This window comes from Bombus huntii, chromosome 12 (assembly GCF_024542735.1).
Source record: "Bombus huntii isolate Logan2020A chromosome 12, iyBomHunt1.1, whole genome shotgun sequence".
Taxonomy (NCBI): Eukaryota; Metazoa; Arthropoda; class Insecta; order Hymenoptera; family Apidae; genus Bombus; species Bombus huntii.
Window position 1 is genome coordinate 1,098,680 of NC_066249.1, and position 21,649 is coordinate 1,120,328.

At 36.3% G+C, this 21,649-nt stretch overlaps 1 protein-coding gene across 5 annotated transcripts in view; it reads right to left on the reverse strand.

Moving 5' to 3' along the window:
• The window catches only part of LOC126872127 (TLD domain-containing protein 2), a 302,759-nt gene that overhangs the window by 261,536 nt on the left and 19,574 nt on the right, over positions 1–21,649 (reverse strand). The gene's annotated exons all lie outside the window — the stretch shown is intronic.

The following is a 21,649-nucleotide window of genomic DNA, read 5'->3' on the forward strand; positions in this document are numbered from 1 at the left end:
AATCAATATAGCAATTTCGCAACTGCGGAGATATTCATAATTACACGGTTGGTAATTTCATCCTATAATTCAGTCTGTAATTTAATAAAAAGAAGCCGGTTTAATTCGAGAATAACAGTGGCCTGTTAAACGAATCGTGCACGAATAATCTTCATATTTAGAAAAATGTCTAGATGTGAATTTCATTAGTACGAGGATATCAATAAATCGAAAATCGATACGTAATCTTATTTTATAATTCGGTTTATTGTAATTCCGTGTAATATGAGAATAATAGAGTCCACCGAGTGAATCATCCACTGATAAATTTCTTATTTATGCAAATTTCGTGGTACCAAACAAACCGATGAATCATTTCATCGACAAAAGGGAAGAAAAGAAAATAAAGAGATTTTCGTTGAAAGAAAAAATATTGGAAACATTTGCAAAATTTGGAGATAAAGTTCGATTTAAAGTTCTATTTAACGACACGACGACGACTGTTCCCGCGAAATTTTCGTATACAGAAAGCGAGGGCATTTCGAGGCGAAAACAAGTGTCTCTCGCGAATATTAACATAATTGGAATAAATTTCGCGTGCACGATGTTTGCGTATGTTCGGGGTGCATTATACGCGCGGCGTTTCACGTTAATGGAATATTAGAGGGATGATAAACCGAGGTAAAAGTGGCCGAGGATAGCCAGGCTGCGTTCTCGCGAATTAATGAATTCGGAAACGCGCAGCTCGCCTCGAAACGTTCGTTCGTGAGATTCCGGCAGAAATTATCGGTCCGATAACGTTGCTCTCTGTTGTTCTCGTTGTTGTTGTTGTTGGAATAATTAAACATACACGTTAATAAAAACATACCGTGCAACTCTCACATGTATAATAAATGCATTTTGAAAGATCGTTTGACCGAGAGGGCAAGATATTTCGCAACATATGCGCAATACGAGAAATTCTGCAAAAATGACGATGGAATGAAATAAAATTGAAAGAAAGAAATGTAGAAAGAGAAATGAATCAAGAAGTATAATAACAGAGATTCGTTGATGAAAGAGCATTTCGCCGATATGATATTGTAATACACGCTTTTCTTGGTAAAATTACAGAATAATTATATCGAATTTTAACATTAGTAAATTCGTTTGAACGAAAGATTAAGAAGAAAAATGTAGTATGATAATGCGCTATTATATTGCTAAAATTAACAAATTATTATTATAGGTACAGCCTCCATTATTCGAACGTTCCATTATTCAAACAAAATATTTCCCAGTAACAGATGCTTCTTTTTTTCCTTTCAAATATCTACATATTTTATCGCTGTTTATATACAACGTATTCTTCCGTCTATTCGATCGAGTAAATTCCGATTATAAGAATTTAATATGAAACGAATAGCGTTCCAACTATCGAAACAAGATACGATGTACAATTGAAAAAGCTCGAAAGCGATGTAGGTGCGATAGAATTAGCAAACAGACGCGATGGTATTGGGAAAGCGATCGTCACGGATATTCAAAAGGAGAAACTTAATATTGAAAATTGCCCGGAGCATGTAGATTCTTCTGATACTGGAAACAGCAAAGAAGCCTTAAATATACAGATGTAATGAAATGGTTTCATCGCGAAAGAAGACGATAATAATGGCGATTTTATAGAAGTGGAAACAACAAACGAGAGCGATAATGAAGAGGTTTCTCGTGCCGAAGCATTCGCGGCAGTCGAAAAAGAGCTCCAGTAGTTCGAAGTACAAAAAGAACGCAACTCAATGCAGTTACTTATATTGAAAAAATTATATAAATATTTAAAGAAACTGTCGATTGATCTTAATACGTATTCGAAAAAAAGAAAGGAAATTTTGTATAAAAAAGGTGATAGTTATATTATTCGAGCAAAATAACGAGAATTTTATCTGCCTATTTTGGAAAAAAGGAGGCTCTACTATATATTGAATTTCAATAAATTGATCGTAGGAAAGATTAAGGACAGAAAAATGAAAGAAAATTTTCCAGAACTCGGAACACGCCAACGCTTGTCGATAAATTACTTCGATCAAGAATGCAGCCATTTCGACGCAGCGATTATAAATATATTCAAATTCGCGTGCACACGATCGATCGATCCAATGTCAGAGCAGAACGACGGCTTTCGCAAATCAAAACGACCGCTTTCACGAAATATTTTTTTCCGATGGCTCACTTTGTTAGCCAACGTTTACGTTCCCATCGCGTTCATTTGTCACTCGTGCCTCCGCCATCGTTTCCTCTCATCCTTTTTTCTCTTTTTGTTGCCATTTGCATTTATATCGCGCGTTGTCGGGGCGTTCGCATTTTCATCAAATGAAAATCCCATATACACGATATATTTTGCAACATCGAGTTCAGATTATGCAGCAACGCAATCCCAAAGTAACGAACATTTCAACGAACTTTTCCTTTTTAATTCATAAACGTGGTCCTATGTTTCGTCAAAATGGTGTAGCTGAAAGACATCGATTAATTTAATTTCATATTTAATATTTCTATCGTCCACCTTTTGCGATAACGAATAATTTCTTTGCACACTTATTTTCGCTATAATCCTGTCAATTCTGATATTCCTTACGGACAAAGTTATTCAAAGGTTGAAATCAACCAGATAGAAGGAACAGGTTTCACAATTATAGATAGCTCACTAATTACGCTAAAACAAATGATATATTGATCGAGATTAGATATTCAGAGCTGAAAAGAAATAATAGAATTCGCAACTAATTATCGTTCGCTAACTAATTAAACTAGAACAAATTGTCGATTGCTTCAGGTGTTTGGCATTCAGAAGTTGAAATTAACTGGTAGAAGGAGTAATAGGTTTCATAATTGTCATTTACTAACTGATTAAGATAAAACAAATCATTAATTGAGGTTAGGTATCCACAGGTTGAAATTAAGCAATAGAAGGAAAACGTGTGTTCTCAGATATTATATATTAAGTAATTTTAAACTGAACGAAATTATTAATTCCTTTAGAGGTTAGGTGTTTAGAAGTTGAAATTAACCAATAGAAGGGAATGATAGACTTTATAATTGTCATTTACTAACTGATTAAGATAAAACAAATCATTAATTGAGGTTAGGTATCCACAGGTTGAAATTAAGCAATAGAAGGAAAATGTGTGTTCTCAGATATTATATATTAAGTAATTTTAAACTGAACGAAATTATTAATTCCTTTAAAGGTTAGGTGTTTAGAAGTTGAAATTACCCAATAGAAGGAGTAATAAACTTCATATTCTTCATTCACTGACTAATTAAGATAAAACAAACCATTAATTGAGGTTAGGTATCCACAAGTTGAAATTAAGCAACAAAAGGAATTGTGCGTTCTCAAATACTATAAATTAAGTAATTAAACTGAAGGAAATTATTAATTGCTTCATAGGTTAGGTGTTCAGAAATTGAAATTACCCAATAGAAGGAGTAATAAACTTCATATTCTTCATTCACTGACTAATTAAGATAAAACAAATCATTAATTGAGGTTAGGTATCCACAAGTTGAAATTAAGCAACAAAAGGAATTGTGCGTTCTCAAATACTATAAATTAAGTAATTAAACTGAAGGAAATTATTAATTGCTTCATAGGTTAGGTGTTCAGAAATTGAAATTACCCAATAGAAGGAGTAATAAACTTCATATTCTTCATTCACTGACTAATTAAGATAAAACAAATCATTAATTGAGGTTAGGTATCCACAAGTTGAAATTAAGCAACAAAAGGAATTGTGCGGTCTCAAATACTATAAATTAAGTAATTAAACTGAAGGAAATTATTAATTGCTTCATAGGTTAGGTGTTCAGAAATTGAAATTACCCAATAGAAGGAGTAATAAACTTCATATTCTTCATTCACTGACTAATTGAGATAAAACAAATCATTAATTGAGGTTAGGTGTCCAGAGGTTGAAGTTAAGCAACAAAAGGAATTGTGCGTTCTCAAATACTATAAATTAAGTAATTAAACTGAAGGAAATTATTAACTGCTTCATAGGTTAGGTGTTCGGAAATTGAAATTACCCAATAGAAGGAGTAATAAACTTCATATTCTTCATTCACTGATTAATTAAAATACAACAAATCATTAATTGCTTCAGAGGATAGGTGTTCAGGGATTGAAATTAACCAATAGAAAGAAAATATGTTTCTCGATTATAACACATTTAGTAATTAAACTGAAGCAAATTATTGATTGCTTCATAAGTTAAGTCTTCAAAAATTGAAATTGTTTCAATTGGTTTCAAAATTGTCATTCAACGACTAATTAAACTAAAACAAATTCCATATTCATTGCTTTAGAGATCAAGCGTTCAGGGGTTAAAATTAACCAGATAAAAGAAATAATGTTTCTTAATAGTAATAAGATTTCATAATCATCATTCAGCAACTGAGTAAACTAAAATATTATCCGCGACTAATTGCTTCTGAATTTTTCAATTTTCAGTTTCGCTAGCGCAAGAAGAAAATTAGAGAAAGGTGTTTGATCAAAGGAAGAGCACAGAAGGGGTCAGGATTACAAGAAAATCCTCTGGAAATCGAGGATCCTGCAATCACGAAGAACAAACAGAGCGAAAGTGTGGGTGATAGTCGTACGTCGCGAATTTTGTTGCGGTTTCCATTCCGTTTCGCACGGCTCGCTCCGCGATAATGGAATTTCAGTGACGTTGGAGGAAAATCGAGCCACGACAAGCCTCTGCAAAATAGTCATTTGTCAAATTACCACGATTAACGACGTTCCCCCCTCGCTAATACAATTAATCAGTTCGAGCCAATTGTCCGGTGCGTCAGAGAAAAATCGCTCGATGCTATATCTGTGCTCGTTTGAAAAATGGAGCGATCAGTTTAGTGCTTCGCTCGTGAATTACGATCTACGTTTCTCTTCTCTTCTTCTCTTCTCCTTGTTCTCAAAAAATTCCGTTACTTTTCCACCTTTCGATAACATTTTCCTTATCCACGTTTTGCATATAATCGTTACTAATACATATAAATGATACATATAAAATAATAAATGATAAATGCATACATATAAATTGAATACGCCTATGTTACATCGTAGAAGAAATTTCTGAAACGTTAGGCTAATTGAATAAATCGAATTAACTCGTTAGACTAACCGAGGATAGAATCTTCAACTAAAGCACACTTTTATCAGGAAGACTGAACAAACTCGCGAGCGCCATTAAAATTGATGAAACCGATCTACTGAATTAACGACATAAATTTTCACCTAAGGATTATCTCCGACAATCTGAGAAAAATTCAACCGAGTATCGTTATCAAGACATCTTACTTATTAATTGGAACGATTTATCAACCCTTGCATTTACCCAGCTAGAACAAGGCGGCAAACACCATAAAAATTTACAGCAGCAAAATCCAAAAGTACAACGATATAAATATTTTACTGCAGAAACCATGTTCGAGCAGCATCTGTCTTCGTAATCTGCAGCGCAGAACATGCAGGTGAATTCCAACTGCAGAAACTACGATATTTCAAAACCCACGTACTCGATCTGCCAACCATTTCTACGTTCAACTCACCTAAACAGCTCGCGCTCTTCAACAGCCACGAATAAACGATAAACTACGGAGACGCTAAATGAGCAGAAAGATAAAAGAAGAGACAGAAGGAGCGTGTAAACGAGCGCGGAAAAAGAACGGACGAGTGAAATGTCCGCGGCGCGTTTTAATTCGACGTTAATGCAAAGTGCTTGGTCGTCGGCAACGGTGGCTGAAGGTTATTATCTGTCGCTGGCAGAGACCCAACAGCCGGCGGAGCAAAGAGAGTGCAAGAGCTTTTTTTCCTCTCGACGCACTTAACCCTCCGTTGGATTGAAACACGATAAACGCTCCATCCGCTCGTGGATTGCCAGCCGACGCGTGTTAAGGTATTTGCAGCACGACGATATCCCTCAGAAGTAAAACGCGCAGAGACACGCCGACAGCCATATTCTTCGCGCATATCTGACATTCTTCCCCTGGCAAGAACCTTCTTCGCTGTGTGTATTTTCTACGCGCGCACGCTAACGAACAGTTGACCCGTGTTATGCAGCAACATACCTAGCAACCGCCGATGATCCGAAATTGAGTAAATTTAATTGAAAGATTTGAATTTGATGGGGATGCAGTGATTAATAGGCGACTAGCCGGCAAAAAGGGTCGATCGATCAGCATTAAATTGTTATTGTTATTGATAACGTGATAGATTGCAGAAATAAAAATACCATGTTCTATTCTTTACTGGCATTAGTATAATTTTGTTATTTTTGAATACGTAGTATATTTGCATATTCGTATGTTACGTAATTATTATATAAAATGTTGTGAATAGTAATTAGCATTTGTTGAAATAAATATAATTATATTGACGTAATTATTTCAATTAACGTAATGATCATTACGTAAAGAGTTAAAAGTAGTAATTAGTATCTATCGAAATATATCAAACAAGTGCCAATTAACCGGGACGTCATTGTTTCTTAATTTTATCGTAGCGAAAACACCATTTCAAAGGAACAAATAATTAAAACGACGTAAGGGAGAAGATGGAAAGGCGGAAGTTTGTAGACTGTAAGACATTTTGTTATTCACCAAAGGAAGGGCTACATGAGAAAGACCGTGCTACAAGGGGTGATGACTGATGATCGAGGAGATGAAGAGGATACAGGGAGCAAGTTGAAGAGGGTGAAGTTTGAGGACTAGACGATATTTGAGAATACGTTGGTTTAAGAGGAAGTTTTCCTACGGTTGGAGGGCTAATAAAATAAATGACAGTGATATTTTGGAAATATTAGTGTCATAGTGTCTATAAGAATCGTGTAACAAACTGTGGAGAAAATACTGAAACGCGATGGAAAAGTTACTTGGAAAGGACGATGGAAAGAAGAGAAATAAATATAGCTACGTTTACCAACACCAACCGATCTTATTGAAATAATTTCCATCGTATAAAATGAATTTTCTTTTTGAAAGAAAATAGTTTGTTTAAAATTCAACGAGATAAACGTCGAGCTAAAAATTTGTGAAAGAACATGCAGGGTTTAACAACTTGAGAATGAAAACACATTATGATGAAAACCCAATAGATTATCGTCAATAAAATTGACTCGTTATTGATGACACAACACTTTAGCAACATTCCGCAGGAGATTGCTGTTTAATCATCGTTTAGTGTAACCATCGACAGATCTTCGATGCTCGAAACACCGTGCACGGAAAACGAGCTCGTGAGAAACAGACGGGGAATGACAATCTTCCGTAATGACATTCGAATGCAATATCTTCGTTCTAGCCAAGAAAGGAATATAGATTTTCCATAATAGCGTTAGTTAAAGCGCATCTGGCCGCCGGAAAGAAGAAACGCGAACCACTTCGATGATGTCATTTCAATTCGATTGAAATACCGAACAAGTTAAAACACATTATCTCATAATACAGTGATTTCCTTTATTACGGCAATTTACATTTTTATAACGTTATTAGAAACTGACTAGCGTTCAAGTAAAAAAAAAAAAAAAAAGAAAACACTGTAGGTGAATTTCAACGGCCGAATTATACTCACAGCTACGTGCAAAATAAAAGCCAGCACGTGACCAATTTTCCCACAAGAAACGAGCGACACAGATAACAATATTGCGCCTGGTAGCCGGCGAACGGTTCACATCACACGTTAAATCACGTTTCCGACTTTTATTATTAGTTTCCGCGCGCGTTCCTAAGATACGTGACGTTTCATATTCCGCGTGCTTGCCGCCTGCTCCACATACAAAATCAGCTTTATATTCATTTGTAAATTATACGATGCGATGTGAAAGATCAGCATCTTGATATTTCGCAGTTCAACTGATTCCAACCTGACCAATTTGTTACTCGTTACTGTGCGTTATTCGTAATTGTTACTTATAGTTGTTCTGTTGTTTCTAATCGGGGCGAGATCTGCGTTATGACGAAAGTTCGGCAACACGACGATCGAAAAAAATTAGAAACTTTGAACAAATGTAATATCCAACGACAAATAATGAGGATGAATCGTATGTATGTACGTATGTATGGTGGATTTAGTGTATCGCGCGAACAAAGAGAGAGAACATGAAAGGGAGAAAATAAATAGATAAAATCCACAATGGAAGACAAAGCTTTCTTTAATAAATCCCGAATAAAAATTCAATAGAACGATATTAAAAATTAAACATTGTCGAATACGAATCCTCTATGCTTGTACAAATACGAAATTATATATATAATTTAATGAATGTAATTAGTAGAATTGAATTAATATAAATAATTTGCACGAGCTACCACAACTCGACAGAGGCTCACAGTTAGCGTTGTACTTTGCAGTCTTCGATTTATGTTCGAGATTCAAAAATTGTTCAAAAAATGTTGTTTTTTCTAATCGTTTATATATTCGTAAAGACCTCTTCGAGGAGCATTTATTCGTGTGACAGCAAAAAATGAAACTTCACAAAATTATAGGTGGTAAGGGTAAGTCTTGATAAACAATTTCTTTTTTTTAATTTCTCACATCCACGACATAGACCATAAAAAACATTGCAACGTTTAATTTGCCATTTATCCTGTATCGATGCTTACCATGATACGAAAAATCGAAAATTCTCTAGTAGGAGAAAAAAAGTGGTTATTGGCATTACACGAACTACATTTGTGCAAAGTTGCAAATTTTGTTGAATTTTCGAGCTGCCGAATTTCCCTTGTTAATCGAGATACGCTTTCCTGCCAATTATATACAATTTAATTGATTCAACATTATCAACATTTAACATTTAACATTTCGTAAAGAGAAAAATGGCACCAATTCACATTCTTGTAATCGTTTCTACTTTGAAAGAAGCAAACTGGTAATTTAACGGTAAAAAAATGGGAATTAAAGTAACGACTAATTAAATAAAATTAATTAAAAATAAATTATACTAATAATAGATTGCATTAATAATAATATAATAATAGATGGAGCGAAGTTTTCTCAGCAGAATAATACACGAAGAGGAACAATCTTTGAACTCTGTACAGAGTTTTGTACAGCTTTAAAATAAAGTAAAATCACGATAAACTAAAATAATAACGGAGAACCTCGCAGGAAGATGATATTTGCTATTCGATGATTTGCTATCAAAAAGTAATAGAATGTAAAATACAACGATTTAGGTGCACGATAGTTTCGAAACATGAAACATCCAGTTAAATACCGTTGCAACGATCGAACGATAAGAAGCTTGGCGAATGATAGCGCGATGCAAAGCCTCGGATCGTTCGATAATCGCAATAAAGACGTGTACTTTGTACGCCTTGATAATCGAAATACGAGGGAAACGAAAAAAAAGCCACATTCCCGGTGTCACAGAAAATATAATTATCGTCGGCCGTGTAATTGCACAAACTTATCGTCGCTTGAAATCTGCGTTATCTGGCGGAGAAATCGCGCGCACAACGTCCAGTTGATCTCAAGCTTAATCAGCAGACGTTTCGACGTTGGTAATTGCTTCAAGTCGTCGATTTATCAGCGTTAAAAAGCCATGATTCATTGGGAAAACCGATAGGGAAGATAAAAAAAAAAGTCCAATTATTTTCTGCGACTGTTCCATTGGAATTTCTACTCGGAAAAATACAAATTCCTTGAAGCGACGTCTTACACAGTGGTCAGAAACGATACAAAATTGCGTATCGTTGTATTTATCGATTTATTCGATTTACGTTTTACATAATTAATTAAGTCTGAGTATATGACGTGATGCTGTGAACATAAAATATCGAATCTAATTTAAAAAAAAAAACGCTTCATTGGAAAACAAAGGAAACGTGTAATTATCTTTTGCAGCCACTGTACATAGATTAATAAGTTTCTGTATAAATTGGTAGCGACAAATAATTCACTCGCGTAAGTTCGTTTATCAAAGAAATTATCAGAGAAGTTTGGCGAAAAAAATGACGCAAATAAATGGCGCGAACAACTTGCAAGCTGAAACTTTCAACAGTAGCATGCTTGAAACATATACCAGCCTCTCTCAACAGATTAATTAAATTAATCAACCACCCAACTTTCTATTATCACTAGACTGAGGATCTTTCTGCGTTTATGAGAAGTTTCAAGACACAAAAATACACAGAATGCTCATAATATTCACTATCATTATTACATTAATTGTTACAATATACAGGGTGGTTGGTAACTGGTGGTACAAGCGGAAGGGGAGTGATTCTACGCGAAAAAAGAAGTCGAAAATATAGAATACAAATATTTTTCATTTTTTTTTTTTTTTACATTTTCCATCGAGACACGATCTACAGTGAAACCCGTAAAACGCTTCTTGTGCTGTAGCTCTTCTAAATTATGGACCCTCGTTTACGACCAATCTGTATTCGGCATACGTTGCATATTCCACATTATAGCAGAAAATTAACCAGAATTATAATCTGCTAGGTCGATCGTTAACGCGATTCCTTTGATAATTAATTGTTTGGTACATTAGCACGAAATCGGTAGAGAGTCAAGTTGTTTCGAGACTTAACTTCACCTAACGTCACAAACTACGATGTAAATTACAAGATCCTATAAGAACAAAGTATCCTCATCGTCCTTCCCGTTATTTGGAAGAAAAGAAAAAAGAAAAAAGAAACTATTTTCACATGCAAACTTAACCAACCGATTGGAAGTAGAAATTTGATACCGACTGATAGATAACGTTGGAAAAATTCGAGTGGTTGGATCCTTTCTATCTTTTTGCCCGCTCGGGGGATCATTTTTTTTCTGTTTGAAACCGTGACAATGCGTGACGTTTCTGGTAGGAAAAAAGCGGCTTTCAATGAGAGGAAAAGCCAGAATCGGGGCGAATTTTCGTCCGGATAACGAACAACGAAACGATCTTTTTGTTCGTTGTTACGGGAACGGTGGAAGGGAGGGGGCCAGGTGAATCGAAAATTCGGTCGAAATAATACGAGCCGACGTTGTACGCGCGCTTCGTTGCTCGTTCGTTAAGTTGAATTATCTCGTGCGACCCAGCGAACGCGTTTACACGCGTTGCTTCTAATCTTTGCAATTTGTAGCGTGCTTTGACTTTCTTACAATTTCTGCGAAATTTTCACGAGATACGATTATTCACTGTTCTGTTATTTCTACGCGATTGAATTTTTAGGGAGCCCAGCCTCGTCGAAATAGAAATATTCATCCTGAGAGTTGAAAATTTCAACACATAATCCTCACAGCAAGTGGCTGCAAAAAATGGTTTTCTGATTAATTACGAGAAAACCGATCGATAATCGAAGAGTGCTCGTAGAAGATAGCGTAAATGGGAAAATTGAAAATTCTGACTCTTTATTGGGAAATGTTCTGCATACCAATGAGGATACCATAGAATACTATACTATGTAAAGTGACCTAAATCAATAAAAGAAAAAAAATGTAAAAAAGAAAAAAGCGAGTTTGTCACTTAGTTTGAGCCGCGTCCATTTGCGCTACAATAGTCTGAGAGCATCTTCGCAAAGTAATAGAGGTTGAACCGCTGGGTCGAGTTGCGAGATATTAAGACTTTTATGAAAAGGATTGTTTCAACAGAAATTGCAAAATTGAAATCTTCGCCATGTTTTTATTTAAACCTACCAACGTGAAAATAGTGCATCTGGGAAACCGTTTCGTTCTTTATCCTATTTGCGCTGCGCTAAAACCTGAAAATTACGTTGAAAGAGTCTCTCGTGCACAGAAATTTTTCGCACACAACATTTTCGAAACTATCGTCCATAATAAACGATCGCTGTACAAATGGAACTCCTGCCATGTAATTACGAATCGAGGGATGATAACTGGATACCTAAATTTTATTTCGGAGTTAATGGAAATTCTCATTTCTCGATCTTTCGTGACACAGCTCTTTCTTCCAACTTTTGGACTCCTCAGTTCGGCTCACGCGTCAAACGCAAAACTTCAAATATCTCGAAACCAGAGACACATGAACAAACAACGTTTTCATAATGACCGGCGCAAGCAACGAACCACCGTTTGTTAGTACGCGCGCGCGCGCGTAGAAAGCACAGACAGCGAAGAGCGAAAAAATTTCTTCCAAGAGGAAGAATCTCAGACGTGCGCGAGGAATATGATTTTCGAGCCTCAGCTCGTGTTTTACCTTTTAGGGATATTGTCGCGCTACGAATAGCTTAACGTGGCACGCGTTTCTCCCGGAAATACGCTGCGTCGTTTGAATAATCGTTCCGGTCCTAGAGAAGGTAAATGACGATAAAATTACTGTTACAACGTGGACCGTGTGATTTGTTGCGAACAACGAATATATACGGTGAATCTGGATGAATTATCGAAACAAGGGAATTCGATGTGAAACGTTGTTTTAAATACACGCGTGTGTTGTTACGGGCAATTGCAGTGACCACCGATGATTTTCTGTTTTCCGCGAATTAGCATTTTTCTAAATATAATTTAGCTGATTGTAATTAGATATACAGGGTGTGGTTGGTAACTGGTGGTACAAGCAGAAAGGGGTGATTCTACGCGAAAAAAGAAGTCGAAAATATAGAATAAAAATTTTTCGTTTGAGGCTTTGTTTTCGAGAAAATCGACTTTGAATTGTCGCTCGGTACGCGTGCGGTATGTTAAGAAACGTCTGGAAATCAATCCTTTAGACGTAAAATCGACTTCTATTTTTCATTAACGTTAGATATCTCTTCGAAGTATTCGCATCACATCGAACGTCGAGTATACAACCGTGAACTAATATTGTCTCGAGTTACTTTGTTTACTATTTAGTTACTACGCATGCTCGAATTCACAACAACGCCGTGTCGCTTGATCGACGTTCAACGTGATGTGAACGGACCAGATTAGGTTACGATATACACACGTAGAACGCTAGAGGAAAAATAAAGGTTGATTTTACACCGAAAGGAATGATGTTAGGACGCACGTTGATTTGACATCTTTTACTCTCCTCGGTGAATATTATAACCTCTAAGTTATGGACCCTCCTTTACGAACACCCTGTACATAGTGAGAATCAAAAGCGAATACATATGTATATCTCGAAGACGGAAAATTTATACCGAAACGCTTACGCGTATATTGCGTGAATCGAAAATCACAAAAATGTAAAATATATAGGAATACAAATTAGTCTCCTAATACCAGAGTTAGTAGTTATGCGAATATTGTTTCGAATAAATATTTATCTGAGTTAATTATCACAATGAATTCATAGCAATGGAATATTTTAATGAAATAATTATTTGTTACCAGTAACGAATTTTTTTTTTCTATGGTTATTCGACTAATGACTACGGAATTATTCGAATAACAATACGAATAATTGTTTGCTTCTGCTTGAGTTTATACAGGTGTATACAGATAACAATTCTTATTAATTTACCGAGTGAATAATTTACCAAGGAACGATAAACTTTTCAATCTGGCATTCGAAAAAGCTATAACAGCTGATGTTACAACAACTGGACAACGTAGTTTAGAAACATATCTCACGTTCAATGTCATACCAATATATATAACATCGATACAACATCATACGATATCATCTTGCGTGTAACACGTAAATATTTATATACATACAATATATCATTTTATCCGAATAAATTCTTATCCGGAAAAGCTATTCGATTCAGTTTTTATTCAGATAAATTCTCACGCGAATAATTTCATATTCGAATAAATTCTTATTCGAACAAATAGTCGTTCAGTCGAATAAATATTCGTTTGCGGCCAATCAAATTTCGTTCTATTATTTTCATTCGTTGTCTGTTCTATTCGAATAAAATTTCGCAGACTATCGGAATGTACCGATTGCTCGAGTAGTGACGCGAAGTCCGAATAACGGGTAACTTTGACCCATAGAGAAAAGACACACACGAGTGTACATGTATGTACGAGAATAGTTTCAAAGGATAGTTTTGCGATAACATTGTTTTGTGTTCGTCGTTTCGTTCTCAATCAGATACGATTCAGCCGATACGGTGAAAGGTCTATGAATCGGGTCAAGGTGACCCGGCATTCGGTTTCCTAGGATTAATAGTAAAAGAAAAACAGATAAGTCTGTAGATTAACACTTTGACTGCCACGTGGTCATGGTTTCTCCTGTAACGCCACAGTGGTCATTGGTGGCCGCAGCGCTTGAACTTCTTACAATTGTAAAAATTGTATAAAAATTGACAGTTAGGGCATTTTGAATATAACCGATAAATAGAAGATACTTTGAAATAAAAAGTGTCCCATTGGACAATTAAACATTTTTATTAGAACATCAATAAAAAAAAATGAGAACAAATCTTGCATCTAACGGTGCACTGTATTTGCATCCTTATCTTTGAGGGGTAATCTACGAATATTATTATAAACACACCTTAGAAAATAATCGTAAATGCTGCTTTATAATCATACAATTGAAGTTAGAAGTGTGCACATACTTTCCATTATATATAGAATGAGCAAATACTGTTTGCTAATATCTTCTACACGTTTCAACAATATATTCTGCACGTTTTGCTTCCAACGAAATAACGAATGCGAATGGTTTGTTGAAATAAACGAAGCCTTGTTATAATACGTCGCTATCAACTGTTACCAAAGCGCCCACGGTGGTCACCCGTGACCGCCAATAAGATAAACGGTCCATTGGGGAAGAATGTTGTCTTACGTCGTCGATTTATTATTATTTTGCCATTATATGCTTTGAATAATAAAAACACTGCCGTGGCGTCCTGAGCGAAACATGTGATTTTGGCGTGGCAGTCAAAGTGTTAAGACAACGTTAACGCGAACCTCGTTTCTGCAATGTGTACACTCGCTTCTGTGTCTCGCTGTACGTATGCAACGATCGAGCAGAGGAAGAGAAAATAGAATGGAAGAGATGAATGGAAGTTAAAAATTCGAAACAGATAATTAGATATTTATAAGTGAAATCCGTAATGGAAGGAAATGGAAACGTAGTCTGTAATAACGAAGGAAGGTAGAAACAAACCAAGGGTAGAGATGTATTATAGGTACTTTATAAAGTTTGCGCTACTTTGATGAATTCGATTTACCTGTGCATAAGAAGAAAGACATCTTAACGAGATTTTTCCTTCAAGAACATTGCAACATGGAGAAACAGTCTGCTAGCACGATTGAAGAGATTCTTTGTTTCCTGTTGGTGGAGGGAAAAGAAGGACTCCAAGGGATGCTTGCAGAGAAATCCATCGATGGAAATTCAATCGTTCCCTCGATCCGCGATCAGAACTTCGCGAACACGGGGATCCAACAAGCCAGTAAACCGATTTCGACCACGCGAAAAGGTTCTTTCTCCGCCGTGATGCACACTAACCAGCTAACTGTTTCCAACCATCGACGGTGTCGTGGCCAATGGTAGCATAATACAGAATATCAAAAATATAACGCATATACGGTGGAACCTCGAATTAAGAGGCAAAATCTTCGAGTTATGGAGGTATACGATGTACAATTAGCAACGTTACTTGCAGATGTGTAAACTGTGTAAATCTCGCAAGATGCTAATAAAGAAAAACAAAGAATCTTGACTTTCTCTTACAAATTTGTACGATGCTTAACGCTGATTCGTTAAATCGTATTGTAAACTTGATTTTGCTCTATGTCGATCATAATTGTTAACGCGTTACTGTCGAATCACCGATTGCAACTTTCTACCGTGCAACGAACAAACATACTGGGTTGGTAACTAAGTGATTACGGATTTTGTCATTAGGTGGTATTGACAAAATCCGCAATCACTTAGTTGCCACCCCAGTATTATACGACCGAACCTCGGAGGAACAGCTAAAATCTTCGAGTTATAGAGATTTCGACTGATCGAAATTTCCGAAAAAAGGCGGTTTAACAAACGAAAATTCGACGTACAGAGGCTTTGTACGAAGGCACGATCGCATTCACGTCTCTGGAAAGTCTTCATATCTCAAAGTTGCTCTTAGAACTCGTTTCATTCAACGTACATTTCGAATTGTCGAGGTTCCACTGTACTAAGAATTCAGAAATACCGTGGCTAAAAAGTACCGAGACTGGCCCAACGGTATGTAAGCTATGAATTTATTCGTCGAAATTTATTTCGTCTTCTTCAAGATAATCTCCTTGCGCTGCAGTATACTTTTTGCGAGAACATTTTTTGCCAATGGTCGATGCACTTCCTATAGGTATAACGCGTTGAGAACGCCAGGCGTATATTCTCTTTTATCGCATCTGTCGACTCAAAACGGTGTCCACGAGGCGGTAATTTTAGCCAAGGAAATAAGAAGAAGTCACACGGAGCCGTATCAAGCGAGCAGAGAGCTTGCGGAATGCTATTCGTTGAGTCTTTAGCGCAAAAAATTACGAACGGCGAGAGATTTATTATTTATTTATTGAAATAATAAACGGGCCTGAGTTTGTCCAAAATACATAACGAAAGAAAAGTTAGAAGAACAATAGAATAAAATAAAATAAAATAATAAAAATGAAATGACACAAAATAAAATAAAAATCACTATAAAGAACAAATCACGATGAGAAGTCATCCTAAGTATTCACAAGTTACAGTTCACGCTATCTTTTATAAATATCCACCGTTTAACGACGAATATCGTATGGTAAAGTTGTTAACAGGAAATCATATCGGCGGAAAAAAATTAATTTCGTAACAATATGAATTTATAACTTATTCATCACAACGGTAAAGGAATTTGTTGCTGAATAAAAAAAAACAGATCAACGAAACAGCGCGAACTGATGGTGAAAATGGGAAATTTATAACATTCGTATTTAGCCAGGTAGTTGGAAGTGAAAAAGATTTATAAGGGTAATATCGGTTGAAACGCGTGTTGTTGATTTTATGAGGCAAACAAGAGAGATTCGTAGCGGGAAAACAAGAGATTCGACATCCCTAGAAATTATCGTTATTATTTTCTGTAAATGGAAATGAAAATAACGACGAGCAATGGGCTAACTGTTCAGCCTTTAATCCCTTTCGAAATAGCTTTTAATAAAAAAAAAAAAAAAAAAAAAAAAAAGGAGGAAGGAGAGGAAACAATTACAAAAAACCTGTAAACATAGAATCTCGCCGATTGGGATTAAAATGTTTCGTTTACTTGATTCGAATGCAAACTGGGTCAGAAATGTTGGAGGGGAGGGGGGATGGTAATAACGATAGAGGGAACGTTTACGCGGAAGTTGCGTTAGGTTGAAAAATTTCAGTGCAGCGTCCGGTGTAGAATGAAAAAATAATTAAAGCCGTGCGCGATGGTCGCGGATTACGAAATTCTATCGGAACGCCTCGAATCGAAAAAACGTGATCTGTAATTCTGGCGATAATTCCCGATAAAATTGGTAATCTTGCCCGATGAAAGTCCTCTTAGCTGGAAAAATAAATCCATCAGCTACAAGTTGTATCGAAAGACATACACGGAATTGGAAGAAAAATGAAACTGCAGAGAGGGATGTAACCTTTCACTTCTTGCCGAAGTATCAAAGTGTTTCAATTCTTCGATTTTTCAATTCTTACGATTGCGCCGTGTCTTCGAGATAAAAAAAAAGTACGATAATTTACCCTTAATTACGAATGAAAACAGAATTTTCAACCTTTCCATGAAAATTTATTCACTTACCGTTCTATCTTCCTTTTTGGAGAAGCCAAATGTAACAATCCGAGATTCTCTTTAAAGATAGACCGAAAATAAGATCTTTCAAATTTGAACAAGCTCGCTCTCGATAATCTCGAGGAAAGAGATCTCTGCTTCGACTTTTTGATAAATATTTGTCCGCTCCTATTTCATACTTCCTTCTTTCTCCTTCCCGCAGAACCAAATTTAAAACTCGGCACGATTTTTCAAAAGATCATTCGAGATAGAATCTTCAAAATTTGAACAAACTCGCTCTCGACAATCTCGAAGAAAAAAATCTCCGCTTCAACTTTTTGATAAATATTTGTCCGCTTCTTTGTTTGTAAAAAATAGTTTTCCATACTTCCTTTCTCCTTCCTGCACAAACAAATGTAAAACTCGGCACAACTAATCTTCAACAAAAAATATGATCGTAGTAAATGAATATAAAATCAAAGTACCCAAACGATTTCGTCCGCTTCGGCCAAAGATAAGAACGGGTCGGACACCGTGTCGCCATGAGAGCAACGTATCGTGCTCGTTACAAAGGCTACACACTGTAGCCGAAACAAAGCCTTGAGGATGGCATACGGGACAGATACACAACCTGGGATATACTAGTTGGTCGAGGGTTTCGTTTCGTCTCGTCGAGGAAACGCGACTTCCGTTGCACGTAGATATTTCGTTACTTAAATTCCGACGGAAATTTAGCTCCAGAGGGAGAGTTCATAGTCGTCCAGATGATCTCGACTTGCTTCCAGGCTAATTAACGTTATCATGCTAACGAGATAAGGCAGTCGGTTGTCGTTTGCCAAGCGGCGTCTGTTCAACGTTGTTTACGCCGAATAACGAGCACGGTTGTTTCCGAAAAACGACTATTTGACCCCTTAAAAGCGTAATTTACTGAGAGAATCATTTGAGGGTTCTATACTTTACAAGGCATAAAGCAAAATAATCTTTTTATTCTTTTTATATCTTATCTTTTTATATAATTCTCTGCGCTCGCTGATGAGATGACTTTCGTTAACTTACACCGTGTATCAGTGGATAATCTTCATATAAAATTTCCTTTTGTATTCTTAGATCTTTAGATACGCATGAATTTACGTTTAAATTGCGTTTTCGAAATTTCCTACGTCAAACAGACTGATGAAAATTTGAATTGTCATTTGAATTCATAATGCTTCACGATGCAGATAAATAGGTATGCGTAATAACTATGCTTCTATCTTAATGAGAATCAACATGAACGTTTGGGTGTTTTAATAAAATATAAAAAAAGAAAATACTGGAACTTGAAATTTGGCAATTCGAATATTTCCTGCAAACGCGGAAAGTAAATTGTACGCGATACTGAAAAGTTTGAACGTTGAAAACCACTTAAACCTGGTAGGAGGATTGTGTAACATTTCATCGTCATCGAATAAGTAAGCTGCTTTCTTATTAAACATTCATATCTACGTATTACGATGCAGTTGCCAACGCCGGTTTAAATACTTAAAATCGTATTCTTTGCGCGTCACTAATCATCAAAAATTCGTTTTCCTCCTGCTTAATTTATTATGTATGAGTACAGATTGTTAAGAGGAAGAAGTCGAAGACTTGTATGTATGTAGTAGAGCTTACGTCGCTCACCGAAGTATCCCATTTAAATGAGTCTTTGTGAATAATCTCGAAATATTAGGAACAAAAAAGGAACGTTCAAAAGAAAAAAAAACGTCCTGAAAAGAATATTCCAAACGTAAATTAAACACTTTCCAAAGACACGTATATATGATTTAACAGTTATAACTATCAACGATATTTTTTTACCTGGACATCCAGGAGATACACGAAGATCAACCGTACTTTTCCCAATTACGAAACTCGCGATTCTTTATGAAAGAGAACTATACTCTAACTTGTAGAAAATTAATTTTTATTGAAAAAAGTCATTATATTGGACAATATTTGAATTTCAATATTGCACATTGGTAATAACACGCATATTATTTTTGGAGAATAATGAGACGAATCGTACATCACTTTTCCATGTAATTCTAACAAACAGTTACATTTCGTAAATTCGTCGATGTAGCGTCAATGGTACAGCTTCGTCGGTTCTTTCATTTTACTAAATTTTCAATATTCCGTTGGAGGAAGAGACGCGAAAAGAAAACGTGGACGAAATTTCACGCGACATTTTCAAAAACGTAGAAACGTCGAATTATCGACGCACGAGAACAACATCTCGATGATTGCTCCTGCGTGTCACGATGAAACGTTACGCCTATCGATTAAAAGAATCCTGTGTCCGCTGTCCAGCGAACAGGATAAATTTATCCGAGGTATCGCGTTGAATTCAGAAGATGATATATAACATCCTATTTATGTCGCGAGCTTATCATTCACGAGAAGAACTGCGGAGGCGAAGAGCGCGAACAGTCTGTATTTCTCCTGGCTAGACGACATTTTCCATGAAGTTTCTTGTTCTCAACGCGTTCGTGATATTTATGTTACATAACGCGGAACGAAAGAAACACGACACACGACGAAAAGGCGGCGGAGAGATAAGAATGAGATAAAAATTCGAAATGGGACGCACTCGCGAGTGTATTTTCAGCCGGTGTTTCCAAGGACGAGCTGGATTTTTCTTCAGATCTGATAAACGCCTCGTAAGACGAAACACATATCGTTTATTTTCGGCTGATGTCGCGTGCACGGTAACAAAGGCCAAGTAATACGCAGCAATAGGGCGAAAATGTGGAAAGAAAAGGAAAATGAGCAAGTACGTGAAGGCGCTTTAAGGTTCGGTCGCGGGTCTAACGTGCAGCAGCGTAAGGTGGGTCACCGTCGTACAGGGGTTTCCAGCGCAAGATCAAGTTGATTGTAATTGGAATAATCGAGCTTCGTTCGATATTCATTGTGCAGACATATGTATTTTTGTCTCGATGTATAGAATCGATTCTCGCGGCGTCTCAAAAACATCTTACACAAGGTCTTACGTACAATTTATCGAAACGTATCCGTCGTTGTGCCGTCGCATCATGGAACCGCTTCGGTGGATGAATCCGGATACGAAAAGAAGAAAACAAAGTTCGTGTAAACATAATATTCCGTACTCGACCTTGTTTTCGAGTTATAGCGAGTTTCTTCTTCAACAAACTGTGTCTGCAAGCAGATATGTTTACGAGATATGTTGAAAATGACCTCTTTGCATCCGAAAACCCGAACACAATGGAGACGTTTTGTTATCGACTGTGTTACTCTCTCCATTTCTCTAGATATTGTTCGGATTTTCTGGATGCCCTGTTTGTAAACAGACAGACGACATTAGTTCAACTACCTTCATCTTTCGATAGAATTACTGCAACGTAAAACTTTGCTATAGCTGAAACGAGGTCAAATAGAGCGTAGGCATACACAAACTTTTTTTATTCTTTTCGTGTGTATATTTACCCTGTATTTGTAAATAATATTTTTAACGACGCAGTGCACGTCGATTTGCAGCTCTCTTACTAGGAATGTCGATATTTCATCTTAGAATTCGACGCAGAGCAATTGGTAAAGTGACTTTGTGTCATTTGAGAGAATTCTAATGATATAATGCGATGTTCGTTAACAAAGTTATTAATTGTGTGTTATGTACACACATAACTACGCGTTGTATCGTTAGAAATACAAAATCGAATCTGCTGCAGACTTCTCAAATTTGTTCTGAAATATTCCAAGATCTTTTAAATAGGTCAATATTAGCTATTTTACTTGTTCATCGCGAACATCTATATATTTGCCAACAGACGTTGCTAACTGGATGTCTACGTGCCATAGACGGGTGACGTCCGAACGAGGAAAAAAAGGAAAGTGAAGCATTAAAAATAGAGACAGCAGGCTGTAACGTCCGCGCGTCTTTTAAATACGCGACCTTCGAAACTACCTGTTCGTTTATCGATCTTTTTATTCGATATCGAGAACGTTTCTGCTAGTAGATATTCTTAAACAATGCAGTTTCGCAAATAGCGATCGACTTCGTTCTGAA